The 26686-nt window shown below is 46.8% G+C and overlaps 1 protein-coding gene across 4 annotated transcripts in view; it reads right to left on the bottom strand.

Annotated features, from left to right (window-relative positions):
- The window catches only part of MAML2 (mastermind like transcriptional coactivator 2), a 220625-nt gene that overhangs the window by 149430 nt on the left and 44509 nt on the right, over nucleotides 1-26686 (bottom strand). The window lies entirely within an intron of this gene.

Here is a 26686-nt window from a genome sequence, read left to right as displayed (position 1 = left end):
GGGGAGTTTGGGGTTGGTTTTTTTTGTTTTGGCTTGTTTTTTGTTTCCTGATGCCGGAACAAGGAAAATAAACCCAAAAAGCAAACTTGAATCAAAATCCTGCCTTAGAGCTAGGAAAGGGTTAAAGGCAGCCAGTCTCCATCCCCGGCAGTGAATCAGTAGGCTGCTCTGCCCGGGCAGCCCCTGCCTCTACACAAAGCCCCATTGAGCCGGGGCAGGATGGGGCAGGAGGGGTTTGCAGAGCAGTTGTAACTCCACAAGCCCGCTCCTTTCACCGCAAAGACCCAGCAAGGCCCGTTGGCAGCTCCCGCCGAGCTCGCAGGCTCTGCCAGCCAACTGCTCCCTGTTTGTTCCTTTTTCTTAGAACAAGGCACACAGGGAAAATAAATACAAAAAGCCCCCGGTATGTGTGGAGCATTAAGCTGTGAGAGCCGCTGCTCCAGTCCAAGGATTTTAAAAACCTGCGGTTCCTTCTACCGCGCTAATTTGGCCTTGTTGCACCTGCAAAGTATTTTTTATTCCAGCATCCTTCTTAAACACAGATGTACATGCTGAGCCGGGAGCCTTCTGAAGTGCTCTGTGTTGGCTTAACTCTTTCCCTCTGGACTCCAGCGACTTCAATAAGATCACTTGTGCCAAGGCTGAACGCTTTGAAACCCCCCGTTCTCAGGTGCACGGCCCATGTGCTCCAATTTGTGTGCCTAAAATTCAGCTACCTCTATCTACCCCTTGACATCCAAATACAGTCTGATCCATACAGCCCGTGAGTCCCTTGACTTCAGTAAGACCGTTCCGTACCTATAAAAAATCAGGCCACTTGTTTTGCAGTGCTCAGACATGGATTTAGGCCCCAGATGCTCAAAAACTACAGCTTAAATTTAGACATCTGCATCTGTACCATTGGCAAAGTGTTTTTATTTTTGGAAGCACTGAGCCCCAGCAGCTTCCATTAATTTTTGTAAGAGCTGCTGGGAGCAGAGAGTCTTGGAAACCTCTTCTGGGGAAGCTGTACTAACATTAGACTCTTGTTTTCAGAAGCATTGGCTTGAAAAGAAATGACACACAATCAGGAGGAAGGAAAATGTTTGCTTAGCCTTCCTATTTAATAAAGTCATTCCATGAGCCATGGATCTGGTAAACTCCAGTTTCTTGAGGGTTAGTGCCCAGCGTCCTCAGAATCCCACCACCCAACAGCAGTTTGCCTAACTCCCTCCCGCCTTCCCAGCCTGTTTGGTGGGACAAACTGCTGTGGCCAGATCCTGCTGGCTGGCTGGCTGGCTGGCTGCTGCCACTGAAAACTGAGTGACAGCTGACTTTCCTCCAGTGCCAGCTTGATTTCTTCCTCTTTCTTCTAACCAGGCTAATTTTCATGGAAACTGAAGGAACTTATGTGTTGCAGACCTTTAACCTTCTATCAAATTTGGTTGAAAAATTGCCCAGAAGTTATTACGGACAAGAAACACAACTGGATGAGATTTGTTTCCTTAGGAACCTAGGCTAAAAGCAAAAATTAATCAGATACTTGTGGATATCTGAAAAATTCAAGCTAGAGAACTGAGTTACAACCAATAAAAAAATCTACAAAAGACAAAGCCAAGAAAGTTTACAAGACTGTGAGACCTAAAGGCAACTACAAGTTTAAATGCAAGCACAAACCTGAAAAATGCATACAATAGACAATACGTGGCATTTCCTTCCATTTGAACCTATCCCCGCGTGAGACAGGTGAGAGCGGTGGTGTGTGTGGTTCCTCTACATGGAAAGCACGTGGCTCACATGAAGTGTACGACTCAAGTGTCACACTCAGGTAAATCCCTGAGCAACGCTTTAGAAGTGTCTTTAGCTAGAAAAGCAATAATTCACACCAAGTTGAGGATCCCTGCCTTGTGTGCTGCAGCAGTTGCGAAGTGTGTGGTGCCTGGGGAAGAAACAGCCTAACAGGAGTTTTTGGAGATGACTTTTAAAACAGTTATAAATACAACCCAAAAAGCCATAAATTCCATCTGTGCTCACATCTCCATGAAACAGGAGAAAATGTCAGGGGAGAACACTGTGATTTTCTAGAAAGCAAGAAAACGAGGAAGAGAAATCCATGGCAAAAGCAGCTCAAGTATTTTTTAAAAAGGATGCTTGGGAAATGAAGCCTATCAGAGCAGTGGAACTGTATTGAAGAACTGTATTGAAATGTCCCGTCTCAGGATGGGAGGAAGAGCTGCCAGACTGAATCAGTGGCCTTGTATTGCTCTTTGAACCACGATCACCCTGGCTGTGGTCTCCAGGACCTGTTTTTGGAACAGGCACCCCAAGTTGCAAGATGGGAGAAGATTTATTCGCCTTCCCATTTTATCCTTCACATAAGAAGAAATAGTTGATACAAAATTTTGCTACTACCTCTTCCGAAGAAGATACAAACAGAAGTTGTATATGCCAGACGTGAGGGCTCAGCTGCCCTCGTCAGCAGGAAATACCATTAACAGCTTTGGCTGCAGGTAGTGATGCAGTAGGCAGTTAATACATCTTGGGGCATGGAAGTGCCGAGGTGTCAAGAAGAGGAATGCGAGGCAAGTCCTGGGGTGGGCTGGGACAACACGCAGGAGTTTCATGAACTCCATACGTGACCCTTCCAAACTCTTCTCCAAGAACTGCAAGGAAAATCCCCAAATATCACATTTTTACAAAGCAGTGATCTTGCAGGTGTCAAATGCAATGCTTCCAAAAGGCACTGCTGTGGCTGCCAGGGATGGGTGACTTGGGCGCTTGGTGTCCCAGGTGCCCTGGCTGAGAGGTGCCACGCTTGATGTTACAGGGCCGCAGAGAGGCTGCCAGGGCTTCCCTCGTCTGCCCATCTGCTCGCTGGGCTGCATTGGAGGGAGAAGCTGGGAAAGCCTGTGGACAGCCTCCCAAGCTTTAAGGCTCCCTGAAACCTTTTGTTCTGCCCAACGAACTGGTAGGACGCAGCAAAAGGCAGCCTTGGGGCACTGGCTCCCAACGGCCAAGGCTCCCTAGTCAAGCAAGAGGTGCCCACATCTGCAGGAGGCCAGCAAACCCTCCACCACTGCAGCGCCGATGCCTTTCCTACTCTTCTCCCATATTTCTGATCAAGGAATCCAGTGCTAAAACTGGCCATAAACCCACAGAAGATCTCTACCCTCCAGTTTCAGTAGCTGGCCACGTTTCAACCCCTCTCTAGGCTGTACTTTAGCAAATGTCACTTGAAACCCGGCAAGAACACATCTGGTTCCCCGTCTTGTCTCAGGGCAGTGGTGGTGGAAGGGAACATGACGGGGGGAGTCCTGCCCTGCTGAGTTTTCCTACCTGCTTGTGTTTGTTCAGTTTGATGGCAACATGCAACAAGCTTTGCCCAGTCTCAAGTGACTCACTCGATTGCTGAGAGCTGTTCAAAGAAGGTAACTGAAGGAACAGGCAACAGGAAAATTTTCTGACTATGGCAATGTCCCAAGCCAGATTCTGAAATGGGTGCCGAAGTATCACAAAGTGAAAAAAGGGCTACATGGAGATAATATATGGCAGTGAATTTAGAGTGTGAACCTAAGACTTTGTTTCATTCAGGTTTTGTAGGCTGTCCTCAGAAATGCTTAATGTAGGGTTAACAAAGAGCACTGTAATACAGACCGATCCTTTCTCTTGCTGGGGGCCTGCACCCTGCCATCCTGATTTATTCCTTATTCATAGGGTGAAAAAACCCATTGGTTTCAGAAGGAGATATTTCAGATCAAGGACTGAAGCATTTGTGCCTACATTTTCAGTCCATGTATTTTACACACTTCTGAACACTAGCAACAATGCTGTGACTCTGTAGGGATACACAGATTTAAAGCAGCATCACAACTCCTTTATTGCAAAGGAGTTATTTAAAATTTTGGCATTATTTAAAATGTTGAATGCATTAGAGAAGAGAAACATTTGCACTGTGTTTCTTATTGTTGGTTGCCTTTCTGTAAGTGCTTTCAACACCACCAAATTAGTCGAGAAGTGGTTAAAAACAGCTAAAGGGGGCTTTGGAGGACTCGGTGTCAGCTGGCATTCTAATGAGAATTAGACAATCAGAAATAGACAGCTCTGAGGCCAAACAATTAGCCAGACAATTAAAAGGCTCTACTGTACAGGGTTTTATGTGGGATAGGATAATGCAGCCGCAATATTTGTGCTAATAAGGTAGACAGATAAGAATGAAGTTAATTTCCCTTCTCAGCAGCTAAATGAACAGATCGCTCCATTTTAGTCAAGTCCAAAAGGACGTCATTTTTCCCTGATCAGAAAAAAAGGTAAAAGAAAGAAATAGAAACGGTAGTCTCTGGCTATGGAAATAAAGCTGGATATTCAACTGGTGGGGAGCTGGCAGAGGTCCAGTGCCAATGCTGCTCTGCTCTGCTCTGTCTTCTGCCTTCTGTGAATGCCACTTTCCCCTGTGACAGGGCTAAATCTCTCCCCACTCTTATTCTGGATTTTCCCATAGGTACAGGATAAGGCTGTGATACTCATCTGTTTTAATATTTTTGATAATAGGTTGCTCACTACAGATTAGAGGTATGACAATATCATGTGAAAAAGGAAACCGGAAGAGAATGGACACAAACTGCCACTACCCCAAAGCACGCAGGTGAGGTCCCTGCATGTGGAGCAATTGCAGGGTACGGCTCACCGTGGGGTGTGGAAGATGAGCCTCACCCTGGGAAAAGCCCCTTCCTGAGCACGGTGTCCCCCCCGTGAATGCAGCACATCAAACTATGGAAGAGACGCAGGCTGGAGGCCAGAGTGACCCCAGAAACATGCCAGATTCCAGAAGGTTTATCTTTCCCCGGTATTCTGAAATCCTATACCTCTCTGACCCTGCAGCACAGCAATGACGTGCCAAGAGACAGCCAAAAATCCAAGTCCCGTTACCCATCCAGTTTTGTACGGGGCTGGCTCAGTTACTGCAGCAGCATCTTACACTGGTGCTTGCAATCTCCCTCAAGGCAAAATCCTCTGAACTTTGGCATCCACCTGGGCTGGGCAAACTGCATCCAAGCCCCATGGCACAAAGCAGTTGCTACCAGCTTGGTGCGATGGACAAGGTCCATTCGCCTGGACGCGGTCCTGGGCAGCCAGCTCTAGACGGCCCTGCTTGAGCACGGGGGGTGGACCAGATGACCTCTGGAGGCCCCTTCTGACCTCAACCATTCTGTCACTGTGTGGGTCTGTGATGTGCCATGCACCAACGATGTAAAACACCACTGAGGCTTTGAACGCTTTCTCCAGCACTGGAGGGCTGGGAGTTTGCAGAGATGTGTCTAGGAGCCCCATTCAACCCCCCCTCCCCACACACACACACACACACACACACACACACACACAGAGCCATTTGAGGTTTCCCTGCCGTCACGCTTTACATTAAGTTACTGGCTTCTGTGGTGTACCCGCAGTCATGTGTTGCTATTTAGCAGAGAGCACCACCAAAACGGTGAAAACGAGCTATTTTGGTTTGTTGTCTCCTCGCAGTTACAAAAGACCAGCAGCAAGTTGTCCTACATGGGATAATTGAATCCCCAGGAAAACAAACCATTTGGAAAACCAGCCGTCAGTCCGCTTTACACGTGGGCACGCTGTTGTTTTTCTGCTGTGATAGTAGGGTTTTTGTATCTTCGAGGTTTACCGCACATGCATAGGATAGGTCAGGCATGGCCAGCTTTTCACCCTGCCCCTCTCTCTCCTCCCTCTCCCAAAAAAGCCATCTGAACGGACACGTGACAATGTCACACACTCAGAGGCAAATGTATTTACAATGCATCGGCATGGCTCAGTTCAGTCTGTAATTACCCCATTACGGCTTCAGCCAAGCCATTTCTCCAATAACGCTCAGATGTACCAATTACTTCTCCTCTATAATGAGAACAGATGAGAAACAGGTGACAAGCCCTGTTTGTAGCAGAGGGAGGGAAAGAAAGTTTTGGTTAATCAGAAAATGGCCCCGACAAGAATCCAGTATCAGAACAGCATGGTGAAGGTGCCTGACAGTCGCTACTGCCTGGCAGGTCTGATGTGGAAGATCACAGAGCTAACTATGGCTTAAATATATTTAATACAGGCATCTGTGTTATTAACCAAAACCTCTTCTTGGCCACTGGAAACTGGAAGCGTGTGTTTGAGGCTGCGTTCCCATCCCTGGCACCATGAACTCTGGCCAAGTTCTGCTCAACCAAGCACCTCGCTTTGCAGACCGACGCTGAGCAGGAGGCCAGGCAGGAGGATCAGGCGTACATTGGAGTCCTTACCCCTTCCCTACCCTGTTTTTAATAAAGCCATTTTGTATGACTGCGCTCTGGTTCTTGATCTTTTCCTGAGCAGGCACACATGGAGTTGAGGATCTCGATGCAGCGGGAGCCGCAGCGTGCCTCTTCCCTGCGCACGCTGACACTGAGACCAGGGCAGGGATGTAAAACGCAAATAGCATCCCTCTGGGTGATGGGATATTGCATTTTAGACCAAAAAGCCTTTCCCAATGACTGCTGTATCAAATCCAAAGTGTTGGCAAGCACTTTTGTCCAAAAATTCCTGACCGTATCAAAACCCCTGGAAAACATGCATCGTCTCCCTCCACTTGAAATCATTTTGCAATCACAAGCAGCAAAAGGGGAAATTTTACCAGGCTGACATACAGAATGCTCATATCAATATTAGTACTGCTGCATACAAACCACAGCACTAGCCAAACAGTGGTTACACACAGCTTTATCAGAGGACTTCAAGGATGCGTTTGCTTTGTCTGGCAGATACAACTGAAAGCCACTTACTTTGTGCTTCACGTACATAATATCCTCACTCACGACAATGAGGTAGAGTGATGTAGCGCTGGTGGGAAGGTTAACAGACACTAGTATGTAAAAGAATAAATTCTTAAAACCCATGTGCATTGCCTCCCAGAAAATACATTTAAGCGTGAGGGCTTTTTCTGCTATGACATCATTACTACTATGAATGATGCTGTAGCACTTTTACTAGTGTGGGGAAGTGTTGTTCACATATGACTAACAGACACTTGTTAATCATTGACGTGATTAACGTGTTAGTGCTTCCCCCCACACTGATTCAGCCACATCGTCAACTCACTTGTGTTTATTTTATTTTAAGCAGCTCTAGCAAGAAGACGCGTGAAGCCTCGCCGTGGGTCAGCAGCGCAGTTATCCGAAGGACTGCATCACAAGTCCTCGGTGAGCATCGCTGAAGGATTTCACTGGAGACGCCGGTGCTGAGCTCAGGCAATCAGCAGTGGTTTATGGATGAGTTTTGACATACTGCCTGTAACCAGATGAGAGCCGGGTCCTCCTGAAGTCAATGGAAAGTCCACAGTTTCACCCAGTAAGACCGAAGAATGCCTGTTACTCTAGGATTTTTACTACAAGGAGGGCCAAGCTGCCCAGCTTTTGTTTTCTATTGAATTTAGCAGTGATTTCCGAGGTTTCCCCATTGTGTGGCTTTGGCTTCTGAGCCCATCTGCTACACTTCAGGGTATGTTTTCATTGTGGTGCGTGGGCTCTTGGCTCATTAACGTGGTGTTAATGGAGTATGGCAGCTAGAGCCTTCTTCCACTCACTGATAAGACGCTCTTTCTGGAAGGAGGTTTGCCCACAGCAGATTCAGCAGCTGAAGCATTTATCTGCCATGGAGTGTTAATAACTGTCGGATTATAATTACCAAATCTCAATATTTACAGAAAACCAGCCTCTCTATTGTGCAGCTAACAGCACAATCTTGAATGTACAAAATGCCAATTTGCTATGAATGAGGAGCTGCTTGCTAAAATTCAAAAGCAATTAAACCATAAGCAGTAGCTGACATTTAATGATTACACTGTTTACTAAGGAGCTGCCACTTACTGGGCACAATTCTGGCGGTGAAGATGCTCTGTGGGACAAAAGGACCTGAGAAGCCTCCTCCTCAGCTACACCACGGAGAGGATTAGTGCACACCGTGCCTCGGCTGGGAGACTGGAAAACTCAGACCACTTTCAAACCTCTAGGTATAAGGAAGAAATTTTTTATGATGAGGGTGGTGAGGCACTGGAACAGGTTTCCCAGGGAGGCTGTAGTTGCCCCATCCCTGGAAACATTCCAGCTCAGGCTGAATGGGGCTCTGAGCAACCTGCTCTAGTTGAAGATGTCCCCGCTCACTGCAGGGCAATTGGACTAGATGACCTTTAAAGGTCCCTTCCCAGCCAAACCATGCTCTGGTTCTATGATTTGAGTTGTCTTAAACAGCTGGCTGGCAGCAGATCCCACCGCACCTTCTTTAGCTGCTTTGATGTGGGATCAGGTTGTGCTCTGAAGAGATGAGGCAGCTCCTCTGTTTTCTACTACTAAAGAGAGGGACGGTACAATTTGTCTCCCTGTCTCTGTTCCTTAGCTCAACTGATCTAGGGTGTAAGTCCTTAAATGAGTTGTGTCTTCTCCGCATGAGTGAGGGATCTGGCCCTCTACATCTGATGTGTTTCTTGATATCAGTAATTATATCACACACCTGAACAAACAATTTTTTTATTATTACTCCTTAGAGATTTTTTTTTGTTGTTTTGATGATCCAAAGACCCTTTTTTTCTTTCTCAAAGAGGTGAAAAGTTCTATTCAACTCGGGTCAAACAGAAAAAATCTTCATTCAACTTAAATTGAAACATTTTTCTTTCCCTGGAAGGATTTTTATTTCTTAACATTCTTTATTATTACAAAGCTGAGACAAATTTCAAAACAAAACTTTGTTTCCTAGTGAAAAACCAAACCATTTCAGTTATTTCAAAAACGTCACGATATGCCTGCTCTGCCATTGCATGGCCAAAGTCACTTGCTAAATTTCAGAAGTATTGGTAAAAAGTTTTGGTTGATCTAAAGCTGTACTTCTTTGCAGCAAGGAAAGTCTGTGCCCTAGAATTTCATCACGCTCTCCAGAAAACTGCCCTTTATCCGCCTTATCCCAAAGCACCCTGGAAGTCGTGACTGCAAAGCTTCCCCCAATATGTTTATATAATTAAAGGGTAACTTGTAGAAACTTTATAATAGATTAAATGCAGCAGAGAAAGCCTGTCTAGTTATCATGGCAGATCTATGGATATTGTGCTTAATCCAAGGACCAAGACCTGCAAAGGAGACACGGGCGCAGGATGGGACACAGACGCACCCAGCAGCCGAGCCGTGCCGGCTCTATCTGTGCACGGGCCATACCCTGGTTATTGTTTCTCAGCTTCAGCCAGGTCCCGCGTTTGCCCTGGGAAATGCAAATCCAGAACTGTGCCTCTGGGCTTCAGGCAGCTTTTGCAACCCCTCTTTTCTATTTTCCCTGCTCCCATACAGCCTGCAGCCCGGTCCTGCGTCCCAGGAGTACAGCCCAGCATCCGACCCTTGCTGACAAGGAGCGGTGTAAGGATAAGCCGTTCAAAACATTTCCTGTGCCTACTCTAAGTGTTTGGGTAGGAAAAAAAAAAAACAAACAACAACTTTTGCTAATACTTGTTACAGCTAGGGATAAAAAGTTCTCTATCTCTCGGCACATTTGGTAACTATTTACTTAACTAAACGGTGAAAAAGAGAAGCCTCAATTCTCCAGAGTTGCCTCCCTCAGCTTGTTTATCACTGTGTTGCAATGGCTCTGTGGTTGTGAAATCACGAACTGAAAACTCAAAAGGAAATTTCTAGTGACAAGCTTTCCTTGAGGCTGTAAACAAATAGAATTCATTAGGAGGAAGGAAGAGAAGCAGAAAACATCAGAATTAACACATGTGTGCATGCGCGTGCATACATATACACACGCGCGTGCACATTGCTTTTTCAGAGCTATACTGAGAAAAAAACAATATCCTTATGCCAGGCTTTTTTTCCCGAGGATAACCGCTTGATCTAATGCTCCCTGCAGTCGGTAGGAAGCTGAGCTTTCTCTGACTGCAACAGCAGTCGGATTGTACTTTTAGATAGCCTGTGTCTTCTGCCGTGCCCTGAAAGTCCTTTACCCTTTCTACACCTGCTCGTGCAAACTCCCAAACACGGCTCTTTAGGAGTTCTCAGGTGTTTGCTGATAGACAACATATTTGCTTAAAATAAAAAGAATGAATAATGAATTAAAAAGAAGCCTCTGAGCCAAGTGTACTAATGGCTTTTTACCTGTAGCACCAAGAGCTTGTATATTCTGGCTTCGTGTTAAAAAGAGTGCTGATTAAACCATAATATTATGTTTTGATCTAGCCTACAGCTGAATGAATTACTGGCAGGAAACACAGCTCATGAATTCAATCAAAAATCCTTTCATTTGTCACAGCCGCTTCCTGTCCGTCTTTTAAACATCTGCTTCTCTTGTTCGCGACAGAAAAAGTCTTTGTTAAAATAATAAGCATTCACCGATCTTTCCCTCGAATAAAGTGCGTGTTTCTCAATGAAACATGCTTTCCTCCCCCCCTTCAAGTTTATTTTATGTATCTTTAATAGCTTCCTTGTACCCCTCTCTTTCTTTCCGCTTTGAAATTCTGGAAAATCTCAAGCTGACAAAAGAAGGCACTTCCAAAGCACGAGCTCGAGCTGCCCCCAGCCTTTCTGCCAACGGGACCCAGCGTTTGGGATGCTTTGCTGCAATCCCTGCCAAGAACCTCTCCAGCTCCTTAAATGGAAGCCACTTCCTCCCCGAGGAGGCCAAGCAGCCATCCAGCATCCCCGCACAAAGCTGTTTCTCCAACGTCCTTGCTCTCCCGTCTGTGCGAAGCTGCAGCTGGGACAAGCCCACGCTTGCGGGAAGTGTCACTGGTCTCTTCTCATCAGCCCCAGAGCATCGCAGCTCCTCCTGGCCAGGGGATCGGGCTAGGAGAGAAACCGAGAGCAACTCCTTTCTGAACCTGCCGTTTCCAGTCGTTGCAATGACCGCTCCCTGGTATCTCGGATCTATTTGTGCAAGTGATGGATATCAGCTGTGCAGCCCCCTCCTGCTGCCCTTAAATGTCTCACAAATCCACAATCAACGCGCTGGTGTTTATGTGCATGTTTGGCACTATCAGCAGCTCCACATTTCTTTACCAGCTCCTACAGGGAAGAACATCAGTCTTCCAGTGAAATTTTAAATCCCGACTTTGAAGTAAACATCTTTCTTTGCTAATTACTTCTTAATAATTAATTACCTACTTTCTGTAGTTCTTCTGAAAGCACTCTAGGTGTTCGCTTCTAAACTTGACGATCCACTGCCCAGCATCAAAATGCAGCTAACACTGGGGTGAAGCTTAACAAACCTTAATAGCGCCCAAAATCTGCCAGTGCAGGCGTTAGGCTGGAAAATTTGGGGCTGGAGAAGAAGCAGCTGTATTAGAAAGAACCCGTAGTACCTCCCTGGGTACTACCCGGGCTCTGCGCCAGCCCCGTGCCTCCCCCTAAAGCTAGCTGAGGGAGGACGACCCTGGGTGACTGAAGCGGTCAGGGTAGGGGCAGACAGCTATCTCTTGGAAGCGGGAAGTGGAATCGCAGTATTCTTCCCCATTCTGAGGAGCTGGAAAAAACCCGAGCCAGTCCAATTAGCACATTTTCATGGTTTTTTGCATCATGCGAACTTTCAAAATGTGAAACATTGCTTGCAAGTGACTGAAAGCTAAGACTGCATGTGAAATAGGCTGACGACAGACAGGAGCAGAAAATGATTAGGGATACTTGCATGAAGCTTTTCCAATGCTCAAATGACTAAGTTTTTAATTTCCAATTTTCCACTGTATGTTTTTTTTTAATTTTTATTTTAATGTAATTCTTTTTGAAGTATAGATTACTTTTCTTCCAGGAGAACCTCACTTTTATTTTGATTCTTTATTACGACACAGCTTCACCTCATTATCCCAGTGTTATATCTGAATAAAAGCGATGTAAATTAGGGTTATCCCAAACTTAAGAATTCCTGCAGTGGGTCAGCCCAAAGGTCAGTCTGTCCCAATGTCCCATCCCCAGCTTGGGGGGACAGCAGGTACACAGGGAAGAGGATGGGAATTGGGTAAACACATAGGAATAAATCCTTTGTATTTTCCACCAACTGCTGGCTGTTTCTGTTTTAGGGATCTCCTGAGACAGAGCTGGGGTGTTTGCATTTCATGGCTGTCAATGGATTTTTCTTCCTGAGATATGTTTAATTGCTTTTTATCTTGCAAATTTTTAGCACGTGCAGCGAGTTCCACGGTTTAACTGCAACCGCTCCCTCTGCCTGTCTGGAGCCCGGCACCACCTCGTCATATTGGATGTCCCATAGGTCTGGTATTGAAAGAAACAGCCCAAATTGTTTCCTGCCGACTCGCAGGAGGGTATTCATGGTTGTCAGCACCTTTGCCATAGCCTCTCACTTACTCCCTTTTCTGACAAGGAAGTCCCAAACATCCAGAAGTTGTCCTATACTTTGGGTTATCCTTGTAACTTTGTCACCTTTTTATTTCTAACATATCCTTTCTGAGAAGGAAAGGCAGAAGTAGTGAATTCATACGGCTCTGGTTTTCATCTTTTTTCCTAATAACTCCTGATGTTGGATTGGTTTTGCACTGCTATCAAGGAACAAGCTGCTGTTTTCACAGAGTCATCACAACTCCGGGATCTCATTCCTGAACAGACTCACAGTCTACAACTGGCATCTACAGTCAGGAGTTTTTCCCATGCACAACACTCCACATTTATCTAAATTAATCTCGTCTGCTCTTTTATTGCCTCACTCCTAACTACAGTGAGTGCCTCCTGCAAGTCTTTGCAGTCAACTTTCATTTTTATTACCCTTAATAGCTGACAATCGATAGCAAACATTGCCACCTCACTATCCACCCTCTTTTCCAGATGGTGGGAGATAAGAGCTGCTCCAATCCTGCCCTGAGCCAGTTCTCCCCTTGTCCCAGTTACAGTGACAAATCCATGCTTCTACTGGTAGAACTTGTTTTGCTTATGGAAAGAGGTTTTCCAATACTGGTACAGCTTTGCCAGATGTGTCCACACTAGGAATACTTTGCCAGATTAATCCGATGGTATTTTTGTACAAATACAACAAATCTCCCTTATGGTTTACAAGCATGCCTTGGACACAGTATGAAACCTGGGGGTGGAGTGCATCCTTCCAAAAAAGGAGCAGGGTAGTTTAAGTACGGAGACATGAAGGTACTACATAAATTTGGATATTTAACCTTAGAAGGGTAGTTTCTACCAGTTGATGAAAAAAGAACTCCTCCAGGGTTATAAATTAAGAAAGAAAAAATGGAGCTGACAGCGAACGTAGGAGCATAAATTATTTTCTGTAAGTAAATAAGCAGACAGTTGCTGTCAGAGCTTCTGCTGCACATCCCCACACGGCCACATTAAGATTTCTGTGGTGGCCCATGCAACTGTGGTAGTGAATTTTAATAGGTACTCGCAAGGGCTTCTGAAAACCAGTTACTGAAGATCTGCACTATCTTTCTGTTCCAGTTGACCCAAGCTGAGGCGCTTCTTGAGCATCCCATTTTTCCTGCTCTCTGCTTTATTGGGCCTCCAAGGAGTCCGGGGCAGCTGACTGTGTGCAAATGCATGCATATGAAAAATGCCAGCCAATATCAACTTGACTTTAAGCTAGAAAAAACAATAAGAGACACAATGGGCCAGGATGGGAGCTGGAATTGCTGTCCATTCACCTGCGGAACTGCAACAAGAGGTCTTGCATGGGGGCTTTGCCTGCTGGATACTGCTGGTGAGAAGATCACAGTTCACCTGATGGTTGAGCATCGGGGCAGGAGGTTGAGCCACACAGTGAATGCATGAGGTCAAGCATGAGCCAGTTGCATATGCCTTGCACCCAGGCACCTGCAACCTGGGGAATTGGGAGCCTCCCATTCCTGCTTTTTTTTCCAAAAAAAAGTCACTAAATGCAATTAGCAGACAGCAGGTTTCACTCAAACCAAAACAAGCACTTTTCCATCCACTGCAAATTAAACAGTGAAGTTCATTGCCATCAGCTGTTGCAGAGGCCAGCAGTTAAAATAGCAATTAGACAAACTTGTAGAGGGAAAGTCAGTTGGAATTACTAAACACAAAGATACCGTCTCTGGCTCAGGAGCTCCCAGCCCTACGATTGCAATGGGAAAAGGACTGTGCCATGTTTGCTGGTTTCATACATGTCTCCTCCAGCATCCACTCCTGGCCAGAACTAGAATAGGATCCTGGACTAGAATAGAATAGGATAGGATAGGATAGGGTAGGATAGGATAGAGTAGAATAGGAATAGACTAGACTATTTCAGCTGGAAGGGACCTACACCGATCATCTAGTCCAACTACCTGACCACTTCAGAGCTGACCAAAAGTTAAAGCGTGTTGTTAACAGCATTGTCCAAATGCCTCTTAAACACAGATAAGCATGGGTCACTAACCACCTCTCTAGGAAGCCTGTTCCAGTGTTTGACCATCCTTTTGGTAAAGAAATGCTTCCTAACATCCACTCTGAACCTCCCCTGATGCAGCTTTGAATCATTCCCACTTGATACACCCCTTTCAGACCCAGCGTGGTTGTTCTTCACCCATGTGTAAAAGTCCTCTCTCTATATGAAATTCTTTCATATTCTTCTATATGAAATTCTTTCAGGCTCTTAGAGGAGGCTCATTTTAGAAGAGTGTGTGTGCTACTCCAGGAACCCCTCTTGCTTTTGATTTTGAAGGCTCAACTAATAGACCCAGGCAAAGTAAGCTTCACAAAATCTGATTTGTCTAATGCACAAGGTCCTAGATGTATCACTCCTGCCAGCATTTCTTCTTCCCAACTGTTCTGCGCTGTGTATCACCTGATTGAGAAATGCAATGCAATTCACGGGAATGACTGCTGTACAGTGCCAGGGCAAATGTGGGAGATTTAGAGCATGCAAGAGTTTGGCCTTTTGTACCAGGTGTGTTTATGTCAGTATGGGGTTCAGAGGTGACTACTCAGACTAAAGAATTACACCCCTCTGGCCTCTCTGTTGAGCATCTTTTTTGCCTCACTAATTGTTAAATGCCAGAAACTAATTTTGTTTTAAATGATCTTTAATATCATGCATTTTAAAAAAGGCTATGAAGCTCCTACGCTTCAGAATCACAACTTGACACCCAATTCCCATCTGTCTCCTATTAACAAAAACAACCCAGATAATCCACAGTCGCATGTGGAAAGAGATATGAAAAACTGACAAAGATGGTACAGTGTGGACCACGAAGCAGTCAACAGCATCTTAACAGTACTCATCTGAGCTGGTGGCTAGTTTAAGGTGTGATCGAATGAAGAGGAGGAGATAAAATGAATGGATGGGGCCAACTATGTCCATTGACGAAGTGAGACTCCATTTAGAAAGGTGTAGAGGGTGACTGACTTGAGTTCAAGGCCACTCCAGAACTCCGTATCATTATATAAGGCATGAATTACATGGGCAATCTTGGCCCCAGATGCTCATCCTAAGTGTTTGAATGACAAGGGAGGAGAGGTGCCAGGAATAGTTTGGATGAGAGAGGACATGTATACGATACTGGCCTACCATCTGCACTGCTGCCTTGCAAGGGTGCCCTCTGGCCGGGAATTCAGGCCAGCTTCTCAACGGGAGGAATGTGAGCAGCTCCAAGGATTTCCTACGGATCTGAGCTTGTGTGGTCCAGGGAGAGCAGACACAGGTAGACCGGGGCGCAACGGCCAGATCGCCCAGCAGAAATCCTGCAGGGTGGAGGCCTTGGGCTTGGATGACAGCCGGGGATGTGGTAGAAAAGCCCTGGAGTCAAAGGGCTCAGTGACTTTCAACTCAGCCCACACTGCTCAAACACTCAGGTGGCCCAGTGCTGCCCCATTGACTTCAGGCCACCAGAGAAACATTTTGCACCCCTAGGAGGGCTCCTACCGCCACGTGTCCCCACAACCCGACACAGCCCCATGCCTACAGCTCGCAGAGCTTTGCTATGCCCTTCCCTGGAGGCACCACACTACGCTCACTGCCGAGGGGGGGGGAAGAAAAACCTGTACAGCGGAAGAAGAAAAGTCTGGATTTCTGATCCGCAGCTCCCAGAAGAGATGGGACAGGTGCAGAAGGGGAAACCATGAACAAAATCTGGTGCTGAAGCACAGCACCTTGCAATGTTTCCCATCAGGAACTGTGGGGCTCACTTTGCTGTTGCTAGGGCCCAGGGTGCCTGTTGCTCCTGTTGCTTCTATAAATAAAATTTCCATTCCAGGATAAACTAAGCAAGCAGTGGTCGCTTTTTAGGGAAATCTTCCCTTCATCCCTTGAACACACAGAGAAACAAAGGATCTCCACATCCGCCTGCCGCTCAGCCGGCCCAAAAGCAGCGAGCTCGCTCGCACGGCGGAAGGCAGCCGAGGAAGAGCTCTGTGGCGGCAGGCAGGGACCGTCCCGGGCTGCAACCTGAGGCTGACTGCCTGCGGAGCAAATGGGAGCTTTCTGCAGACACACAGCCGGTTCCTCACGCTGGGAGGATCACACGCGATTTTTGTGTTTGGAGAATTCCACTGCGTATAATTATTCCTTTGATCATGTTTAAAAGAGCAGCCACCGTGTGCCTGAATCATGGCTTTGCTGTGAATTACGAATTTGGCCAGGGAAAGGAGGCTGTGAGAACAGCTGGTCCAAGGAATGGGCCTCTCTGACAAGTTCCTCTTTTATTCTTTTTTTTTTTTTTTTTTTTTTAATTTGTACATATCTTAACCAAACTGTGCTGCTGTCAGGACAAGCAAATCATTCCAGGAACTGCTTTCATTATCGTTAGCAAAGTGGAAGTCCTGTGCAATGTTTGCTTTGGGCCCAGGCAGCTGCCCAGAGACTGCACTTCAAAGGTCTCTCCTCGGCTCACATGGCAGCACCACCCCGTTTCCTAGCCACAGTCTCCTCCGGCTTGGGACCTGCTTCTCCTTTCATTTCTCCACTCAGTTTAGACTCACCAGACATCAGCGGGTTTGGTCATGTGCAAGTATCTTGCAGCAGAAAATGAAGTGTCTGAGGCAGCTGACTTTCATTACCTCACTGAGTTGCTAACCCAAGAGGCCAGTTTGTACCCAGCAAGTGGCAAGAATTGGGCTTTATAGAAAAAAAAAAAAAAAGCTGGATTTTCCTGGGGGATGAGGAAAGCTCCCTTCTGGGTCATTCACCGATATCCAAAGGACTCAGAGTCAACCGAAGGTCAAATGCTACCGAGACTGTGTGCGACGCAGCCAGGAGTCCCTAAGTCCCATCACCGTCTCACACCACGGTCGATCCCACGTAAATAGTGAGATAGAAAAAGATGATCCTGGCTTTGATGTGCAATGCTTCATCCCATACAGAACCAGACTATCCAGCTCTGGGAAAGAGAAGTCAGCGGCTCTGGCTCTCAGGGCTTTCCCGGTAACCTCACAGCCGGTGCTGGTACCACGCACTGGCACTCGCTGCACACAGCCACTGGAGAAGAGAAAACCAGGGACACTCAAGCATTTCAGCTCGAGTATGCCCAAATGCTGCGCTAGGCTGGGTTTGACAAAGTAGCACTGACTCCATCGAGCTCTTTGGGGGGGTTCAGAGGCTGCCTTCACTTTTTGGTGCCTACCGGACCTTGCCGCTGTGGGCCATGAATCTGCTTTGCGCCTGCGTTTGAGCAGCTTTGTGTCCCAAATGCCGGGGGGTCCCCCTGGGCTGACGGGCGCGTGAGCTCTAAAGCCACTATGGCCTCTGCCACAGTCAGATCGCTACAGACACTGCTCTGCTACTGTGCCAGCTCCCAGCTTATATTGACTCCAATAATTAATTGCTGCTTCTATTTTTAAATATGAAAGGGTCTCTGTTTGGCTGTCAAATGCAGTTATCGCAGGCATGAAAGAGCCAGTTTTCAGCTGAAATTTATCCAGAGGTTGTTTGGGATTTGTAGAGTAGATCTAGGGGCTGCATTTCTCTCCCAAGTGCAGTTCCTCTGGGGTTTCGTGCAGATTTGCCAAGTATCACACAACTCCAACCTCCCTTTCCCTGCAGCTTTAGGGCTGGGATGGAGCACCACAGCCCTGGGTGCTGCCTTGCCTGGGCTAGCGGGAGCTCTGCCTCGCCGCGCTTGCCAGCCTTGAAAGGTGGATCCTTCCTGCTCATAAATCACAGTCACTGGAAGGGACCACGTAGGTGCTTTTCTTCTCTTTGTGCCAGACTCCACTTGAGGGCCGTGAAGGCATCACCCTCCTGATCTGGGAAATGTCCCAGCGGTGGGGAAGCAGCAAGGGTCACAGCAACACCTGCTTGTCTTTACTGACACAGGACCACAGCCGCCTCTAGGGATGGAGGTTTAAACTGTATTTTTTCTAGTGGGATGGAAATAAATGTAAGCCAGCAACATTAAAGTGATAGTAGCAGCGAGGCCAGGCTGCCAGTGTGACCTGGGGTGGCTGGAGGCTGCGATGGGGACGGCCAGGCCAGCGCAGGAACAAGGTAGAGCCTTCACAGCATCTCCCTCCCTGTTGCTACTTGGGCAAATAGTTAAGGGTATTTCTGTCCTATAAGTTAAAACACTAGTAAGCTTTACCTATGTTTTAGATTTATCTTGACTTGCAAAGTGAGTTGACCGTAGACTAGCAGGCTGGTTTCCCAGGCTACATTGGCAACGCCGAGTTTCTCCGTCTGGATGAGCACTCACTCGCTGCACGGCTGCACTGCAGCACGCTGGCTGCGGCCACGGAGTACCACCTCCTCCCTCTGAGGCATGGGGTTGGCATAAGCCATGGTGCTTGCTGGGTTAGAAACCATCAGCTGATGGCTCGGGGACCTGAATCTGTTTGGGTCACAGAAAAGCCAGCCAGGAGTTTTCATCAGGCTGTTATGGTGTACCCCACTGCAGTGACAAAACCAGCTTCTGCCGGCAAGGTTGTGTAGTGCCGGCCAGGTCTCACCGTGGACATCCATCTGACACCGCCTTTCAGCTGGTGGTATTCTCACCCAGCTGCTCCTTAGCTAAAATGCCTTTCTGAAAGCAGCTGCAAGTGGCTGTACCTACACTAAGGAAAAGGCTGAGGTTAAATCAGGTTTGCTCACTCATGTTAGCCAAACCCGATGGAGGACTGACTCACTTTTGGTAAATAGCTGTGGTTCTTTAAGGTATTACCACCCTGGGTGTTTGACTCTGACAGAGTCACAGCTCTTGTAGCAGAACCGGCTGGAGAAAAGAAGCAAATGTGCCTTGGGCTTCCCAGTTCACTGCCTGGCGTCTTAGCGTGAAGCAGCCTCCACGCGTTCGTCTCAGCCCTGGGCTGCTGGGACGCCTGTGGCTTGGGTACGTGCTGCTTTCTGGGAGGCTGGTGAAGAATAATCTAGCAGAAAAGGGGGGATGGATGGCACTGCAGCGTGAATTCCTGGAGCCAGACTTCAGACTTTCAGAGCGAGAGTGGTACTCGAGGAGCAACTCAAGCCACCCAGATCTGACATTTGTCCCTGCACTCAGCCTGGCGTTAGGGAGGAAGACGCAATAGAGTCACAGCCGAGCTGTCAGGAAGTCACAGGGAGGACATCCATGGTCTGCACAGGTACCCCCCATTTGTGTGCGGGGTGTTATGAGCACACCCGAGGGCTCACACCAAGCAGAGCAGGCTTCAAGGCTCTCACAAGGCTTTTGCAACATAACGGCGGCAAATTCCTCCTTCCTTTCTGGGAAACCTGGCAGCAGGGATAGGAAGCCAGACATGCCATGAAAGTAGCAATCAAATAGTTTTCTTAATCAGGGCTCACTTTGTAAGAGCTTCCAGCAGGCTTCTGAATTTTGCTGACTATTTTGGAGGGCTGGTATTGCTATTGCTCTGAAATCTGGAAAAAACACCCAGATGGGTATGCATATTTCTTAAGTTACGTGCAGTACAAAGGATGTCTCCAGCGTGACAGTGTGTGGTACCTCACCCCACCCCCATCTGCACAAACCAGGAGGGATTCCCAACCCAAGTGCAGGAAACTCAGGGCATCTCATTTTCTCTTTGCCTCACCCTGACTATTGAGATGAAGCAGGCCTTGCGAGATAGCAGTCCTTACATTTTTTCACTGAGTTGAATACTTCCTTTCCAAGACAATTATGCACCGACTCCTGCGGCAGCCAAAGCCAACGGCGTGCTAATACCTGTGCAGCGCTGCTGAGCAAAAGGTCAAAATCAGGCTCACTGTATCACTCATGCTCCCTGTCTGAGGAACTGAAGGTAGTCTTAAAGAATATGTTAGGGCTTTTAGAGATTTATGATATAATTCCAGGCTGTCTATGGGCTTTCCCCCCACCTTGTCTAGCTGCCTACAAATTATAATAAATTGGAAACACTGAATGCCTGAATATCCAATAACCAGGGTCCCTGACACAGCGATGGCTGATGTTTGGAGTTTCACTTCTCAAAGTGAATAATGTCAATGTGTGTGACCGCAGTCAATTTATCACTGTGACAAAGACCCAGCTATAGCGATCGGGGACAAAAATATATCAAACCCCGAAGGTTTAATCCTGGATGCATTTCTCCACTCTGATTTCACGGGGTTACACAGCCACAAAATGGGAGAGCTGACTCTAGGGGCTGGAGACTGTGATTCTGTTATTGATCTGCTCCTCCCTGTCCCCTCATTGGATTTCTTACTGGAAACACCACAAGAGTTTTGTGGGGTTTATGAGCTCTGCATTTTATGAACTGATTTATGTACCATGCTCTGCTCTCAGCTGCACTGGGGTAATTCTGGAGTGATTCCATTTCTTACTCAGTAACGGGGCAGAGAAATCACTGCAAGGTCCCGAATTGCGTTTTACCTTTAGGGCTGCAGCACTGGTGGTTTTTACAGGTAAATGAGAGAGTTCCGGGGAAATACAAACGGCGAGTCTGGTGGGAGAATTTAACCAACTAACAAATTCCCAGCACTTGATCATGCTTGTAAGGTACCAGAGAGTAAAATAAAAAGCTATGCTCCCACACAAATGAGCAATATTTTCAAACACGATAGCTGCATCTGAAGTTAAAAAAAAAAAAAAGAGAAAAAAAGAAACCAACAACCTCGGCAGCAGCACAAAACATCCTTTGTTGCCGGACGTGAGAAAAACACTACAGTTCTAAAAAAAGCCATAGGAAGGAAGTGGAAGAACCTCAGAGGCGAGTGGGAGTGCGAAAGGAATGTGGCTGCATTTTTCCCCCTCCCTGCATGTAAGCTTGCTGTTCGCAGGCAAAGGGAGAGCTGTTGGGGGAGTTTTACTATTTGGGAACTTTGCTGTTCAGAAGTGCAGTGAGTATTAAGGCAACTGACTCTTCCGGGTTCTCTTTCTGGATTTAGCAAGTTAAAAAACCCACAACCCCACCCCAAAGGACTAGCAGGTTTAGCATCCGAGTTCTGCTCTTGGTTCTACTCTGAGAGCTAAAAAGGCTCTAATTTCTGACGATTACTTTAATTCTTGCACTGAGTTTTACCACCCTGATGCCCCCGCTCTTTGCAGCCTCCTTGGTGCACCCATGACCAATGAAACATGGGAGGCAGCAAACACTGCCGATTTCGGCACTGAAACATTCAGACAAGCTCTGAATTATATTCCTTGTAGCTCCCAAGCCACTGAGTTTGCCAAAAACAAGCAGAAGAAAACAGAAGAGTCATTTGAAAACAATGTCGTGAAAAGGAAATCAATTTCGTATGCATTGCTGAGATTAATGGCCAGCAAAAAAGAGCAAGAACGTGTGGACCGCAATTTTAGGAGGTCTTTATGTCACGCTATGGGAGAGACTTACGGGCAGAGTAACGTTTACTCTCTACTTACAGTTACCTGCATCTTTAAAAACACCTAATGACCACTGGGCCAGACAGTAGCCCAGTGGCCCAGAATAACGAATTACTTGCTAAGCCACAGGCACTGGTGGCAGCACGTCCCCAAAGGGCTGCGTTTGCTGAACACTGCTATGTGGGACACATTCCCTCAACCTGAGAAAATGCCTTATCATTTCAGCAGGAATTTGAATTCTCTGGAGAGGTAGCAGTAAGAAAGAAAATTGGAGATTTTGCACTGAAATAGAACAACAACAAAAAAAGAGACTGAGACAGTAAAAATCTCAATATACAAGGGATTTCTTTGTTTATTTGTTAGTGAGGCTTGTCATCCCACTGCCTGGCTAAATCTTGCAGTAACTGCGAAATAGCCTGAATTTTGTTTTACAGCGGAGTGATGTAAACGCTGAAAGGCTTCATCTTTCTGTTCCTTCTTTGCAGTGGTGCAGTACGTTCCCTCTCTTCCCAAGAAGAAATATCATTTATATTTAGCATTTCTCTTCACTCGCTCTCCATTATTAATGAGGTTTGCATGAGAACATACTTTCTGTTTTGTTCCAGAGCTTGTTTGCTCCTCTGCTGCCCGCAGCCATGCTGTGCATCTCCGTACGCCGCTGCAGAGAGCAAAGGCGGTCAGGGAGCACGGGGAGGACAAGGAGTAGGAGCAACGACCCTCCTGACAAGCCAGGCTAGACAAGGGTCTGTCTCCCCCTTCCCAGGAAGGTGAGAGAGGAGGGAACTTTGCTTCTTCATAAAAAATGTGACCAAGCCCCCACATACCCCATGGCTACTGTGTCTGCCATGCTTCCAGTTCCTAGTTGCAAGAAACTTGCTGTTATCTCAGTGTTAACATGGAGGAGCTTATCTCTGTGTCCAGCACTTCCTGTGGGAAAGCATGGACCCGACTGCTGCCTTGCGTTTAGCAGAACTCCTTATGCCGGTGCAAACCAGGTGGGAAACTGTGTCCTGCTAAAAGACTTCTCAGTCCTTCAGCTCTGTACAGCATGGGGGAACGGGAACCTCATGTTTTCTGTCGCCATGGGTTTACTCCTGAGTACTGAGACCAAGCAGGGGGCCCGAAGACTGTTTGCTCCGAGCTGAAGTTTTTAAAGTTACTTGCGTGACCAACCACGAGAGTCCCTGCAAATTTGAAATAGCCCATCTTTTCCAGCTCCCTCATGAGGCAGAGTAAGGCAACACCTCCGCTGTACACAGGGGACTGGCAGCCAAAGAGGGCTGAAGGATGTCCCTGCAGCACATGTGGGAAGTCTGTGGCAGAGCAATAGGAGCCATGACTTCCAAACCGGCAGGATAAGCTCTTTCTGACACAAGCCCTTCTCCCCATCCTTCATAACAAAGGCCTGATTCAAGGCCTTGGTAATCTGGACTGACCCACTCTTCACCCAGACCTTTCTCCAGGGGTGGCTGTCAGACCTCTTGAGATTTTGTGTGGACTTCTCAGTGCTGGTAGCTGACAGCAGCTCAGGGCATACCAGATGCCAGGGTGATGAGTGCCTTCCAAACATACCGATAGGCAGTGCCTGTAGTTCCCCTTTTTTGTTTACATGCACAAAACCAGCCCTGACTCTTCTTCAGCTCCTTCTGCACTGAGAAACATCTGGAGCCCTGATGGCCAGGGAGAGCCATGGGACAATAGTCCCAGTGGAACGCCCGGTTACAGCACTGGGCTGTGATTGAGGAGCTTGTTGCCCAGTACTGTCTTCATCTTCCTGGATGATCCTGAATAAACCTCAATGGACTTGATCCACAGCCCTCTGTTTTCCCTGGTTGCCTTCAACATCTACCAGGTCAGGATTCAGGTTTTTCTAAGGCTATGGGCCATAGCCATCATGACCACTGCATCCTAGTGCTAAGCTTAAGAAGAGATCCAAACTGTCTGCAGATAGATCATCAGTCACTATACCACTAATGAAGAGGGACAGGTTTGACAACTAACGAGCATTTCCAGTTGGCAATGTGAATGCTGCCTTCAGTGCCCAGCTTGCTTGCTGTACGGGACAGCTCTTTCTCCCATCTTAGTTCTGCAGTTCTTCAAGGTAGGACCTTGTCTCCTACAGCCTGCGGTACAGTGGGGACTCCCTCTGGGGCGGGGGCCCACCGTTCGTGCTGTAATACCGAGAGTCGTAACAGGACGCCGGCTCGGTGGTGGGAGGCAACACCCACACACGCAGGGAACGATGCTGGGAACATTCCTCGGCGCTCCTCCCACGGCCCGTGTGCCCCAGCTCTGCCAGCAGATATCTGCGGGGGGCCCTGGGCCTCCTGTGCACCACCTTCCCCACAGCCCCTCTGCTCCTACCGCTCCCTCCATCGCACAGCGAGACTGGTGCAACGCCCCAATGAGGATGCAGCTATGGTGGTACGAGGCTGCTCTGCTTCGCCTGCTCTTGTAGGCTCAACAGCAACCAGTCTGGACAAGACTGTTCCCTGGAATCGTTCTGCTCTCACACTAATGAGATCACTTTTTATGAAACAGTGTGAAAAGTTAGCTCAGATGTGTTTTTCTCTGCGGGAAGTGCATTGCTATTTGTCATTCATAGGATGATGGTGCGAAGTGCTGCATGCACTCTTCCCCTTTACTTTCCATCTCCACGCTTGGGTGAATGGGATGTTTTCTGTGTGCCTTCCACCATCACCAGAGTTTATTTTTAACTCACTGACTGTCACTGTGTCTATTTGGTGATTTCCAATGCTAACAACAGCTCAAAGTTGGCTGTTGCAAAGCTGATACTCGAGTTAGTACCAACCAATTCAGCTTTTGGTTCCTGCTCAGCGATGGTGAGCAAGGTGAAAGTGCTCTCACCCATTATCCAGCCCTTGAATCAGCCCAGGCCATTTTTTTTTTTTGTTTGTTTTCTTTACAGCAATCTCTTGAGTGGTTGCAGAAATGCAAACAGAAAGCGCTCCTGACAGATTGAAAACAATTAGGAACATCTCACAGTCACTGGAGCAGAGATTTTGTTATGATAATAAAGAATGTTCTTTGCTGGTGTATTATTTTAAAAGGAGAAAATTAAAAAGAAATATATCATGAAGGAGCTGACAGCGCTCGAAACCCACATCCTGTTGTTATCCATGAGCCTGGTACTATATACCGCTGGCAGCTGTGAGATGAACTTTCCCATTAGGCCCCTTCCAAGCCCTTAACCCTGACCCAAAGGGACCTTCTCTCCCTCTTTTAAAGGGAGAGAGAGAAATCAATCTCCCTGCTGATTCAGCTGCGGGCCTCTTATGTCCAAAGAATATTAGCACTGCAAAAAGAAGAGGGGAAAAAAAAAGTGCAGATTGAGGTTTTTTTAATGATGTGGATCGGTGATATTTATGGACTAAAGTTCCTATCCCTGGGACCCATTTGATGCAATCAAATTACTTTCATAAAGCATCAAAGACTCAGATTCTAAACTGAAAACCCTTGTTTGGTCTTAATTCCTTCCAGCATGCTTAGAACTAATAATTTCCAAGACCAGATTAAAGTCACGGATACTACTACTCCTAGCTCTTGTAAACTTCCTCCTGCAGGACTGCCTCACTTGAGAACTATAGACACTTTTCTCAGGCTTTTTAACAGCTACACACAGGTCTTTTTAATTTCCTAAGACAAGGCTAGTTTCTTTCAAGACGTTCCACTGGCCCACTGCTATTACTGTCAAAACTTGCTTGCTCTCCCTCTTTTGCCTGTTCTTTCTCTGCTTCCAGGCTTCTAGGAATACATTAAGCTGCATTTTTTAAAACAGCAGCATTTCCTTCTTCTTAGCTGCCTTGTTTTACAAAAAAAAAAAAAAAAAAAAAAAGAGAGAGAAGGGAAGAGAGAAAAATGGAGAAAAACTCAGAAAGCAAAAAGAATGAAAAAGGGAATGAGAAAGAATAAAAAAGAAAGTGAAAGAGAGAAAGAAAAGAAAAAGAATGAAAGAAGAGAGAAAAGAAAGTGAAAGGGAGAAACAGAGAAGAAAAGAAAGAGAAAGAGAAAGAGAAAAAGAAAGAAAGAAAGAAAGAAAGAAAGAAAGAAAGAAAGAAAGAAAGAAAGAAAGAAAGAAAGAAAGAAAGAAAGAAAGAAAGAAAGAAAGAAAGAAAGAAAAAGAAAGAGAAAGAGTCCCACCACACTTAACCCTAAAGCTCAAATCCTTTCAATCTTTGTAAAAAGCTAACAGTGCCTCATTTAGAGGCAGAAGTAAAAAGTTCACCAGAAATGCCCCCATCTGGAAACATTTACTGGCTTAAGGTATCTCTGTCTTTTGCCATGTTTCTGTGAAGTCACATTTACAAGCTAAGCCAGCCTTTCTGCTCAGATAGTCAGGATACAGCAGCAAAATAGATTTTAGCCCAGAGCCTTAAGGATACTCATAGTGCCTTGTGGTATGTCACTGCAGCAAAAATCCTGTTGGCGCAGCCCTGCCTGCAAGACACGCTCTGAAAGAAGACAACACAGCCATTTAGGGAGGTCTTGTACCTTTATGTCTGGTCCTGTATACCCAGAGTGACTCCGCTGAAGCTACTGAGCACAGATTTTGATGATCTTTGACGGGGTACCTTGGCTTCCCCCAGACAAGCTGGGGCAGGTCCAGGCAGCGAAGCTGGAGGTGGATAAATGGAGGCAGCTCTCAGGAGAGCTCCAGCCAAGGTGAGCAGCCCCGATGGCTCAGTGGAGATCAGCAGGTTAGCACACCCCAGCCTTGCCACACAGGCAGCTCAAGGAGCTCCACACATTCCTTGGAGTCCCCACTCACAGCTCTTATCCCCACTCACTTAACTTTGGCTGGTTTCACATGGATTCCCACTGGCCTAACTGTGTCCACGCTGTCGTTTTGTTTTGCAGATTCATGGCAACTCTCATATCCTCTGTGAGCAGATGGTGTCAGGACGGGGTCAGCTTCTTCAATGCAAGAGCTCTGAGAAGCAGGAGGAGTGAAAGCCTGAC

The sequence above is a fragment of the Balearica regulorum genome, chromosome 1 (genome assembly GCF_011004875.1).
Source record: "Balearica regulorum gibbericeps isolate bBalReg1 chromosome 1, bBalReg1.pri, whole genome shotgun sequence".
Classification (NCBI taxonomy): domain Eukaryota; kingdom Metazoa; phylum Chordata; class Aves; order Gruiformes; family Gruidae; genus Balearica; species Balearica regulorum.
Note: the sequence above shows the minus strand (reverse complement) of the source record. Positions and strands in the feature narration are given on the sequence as shown.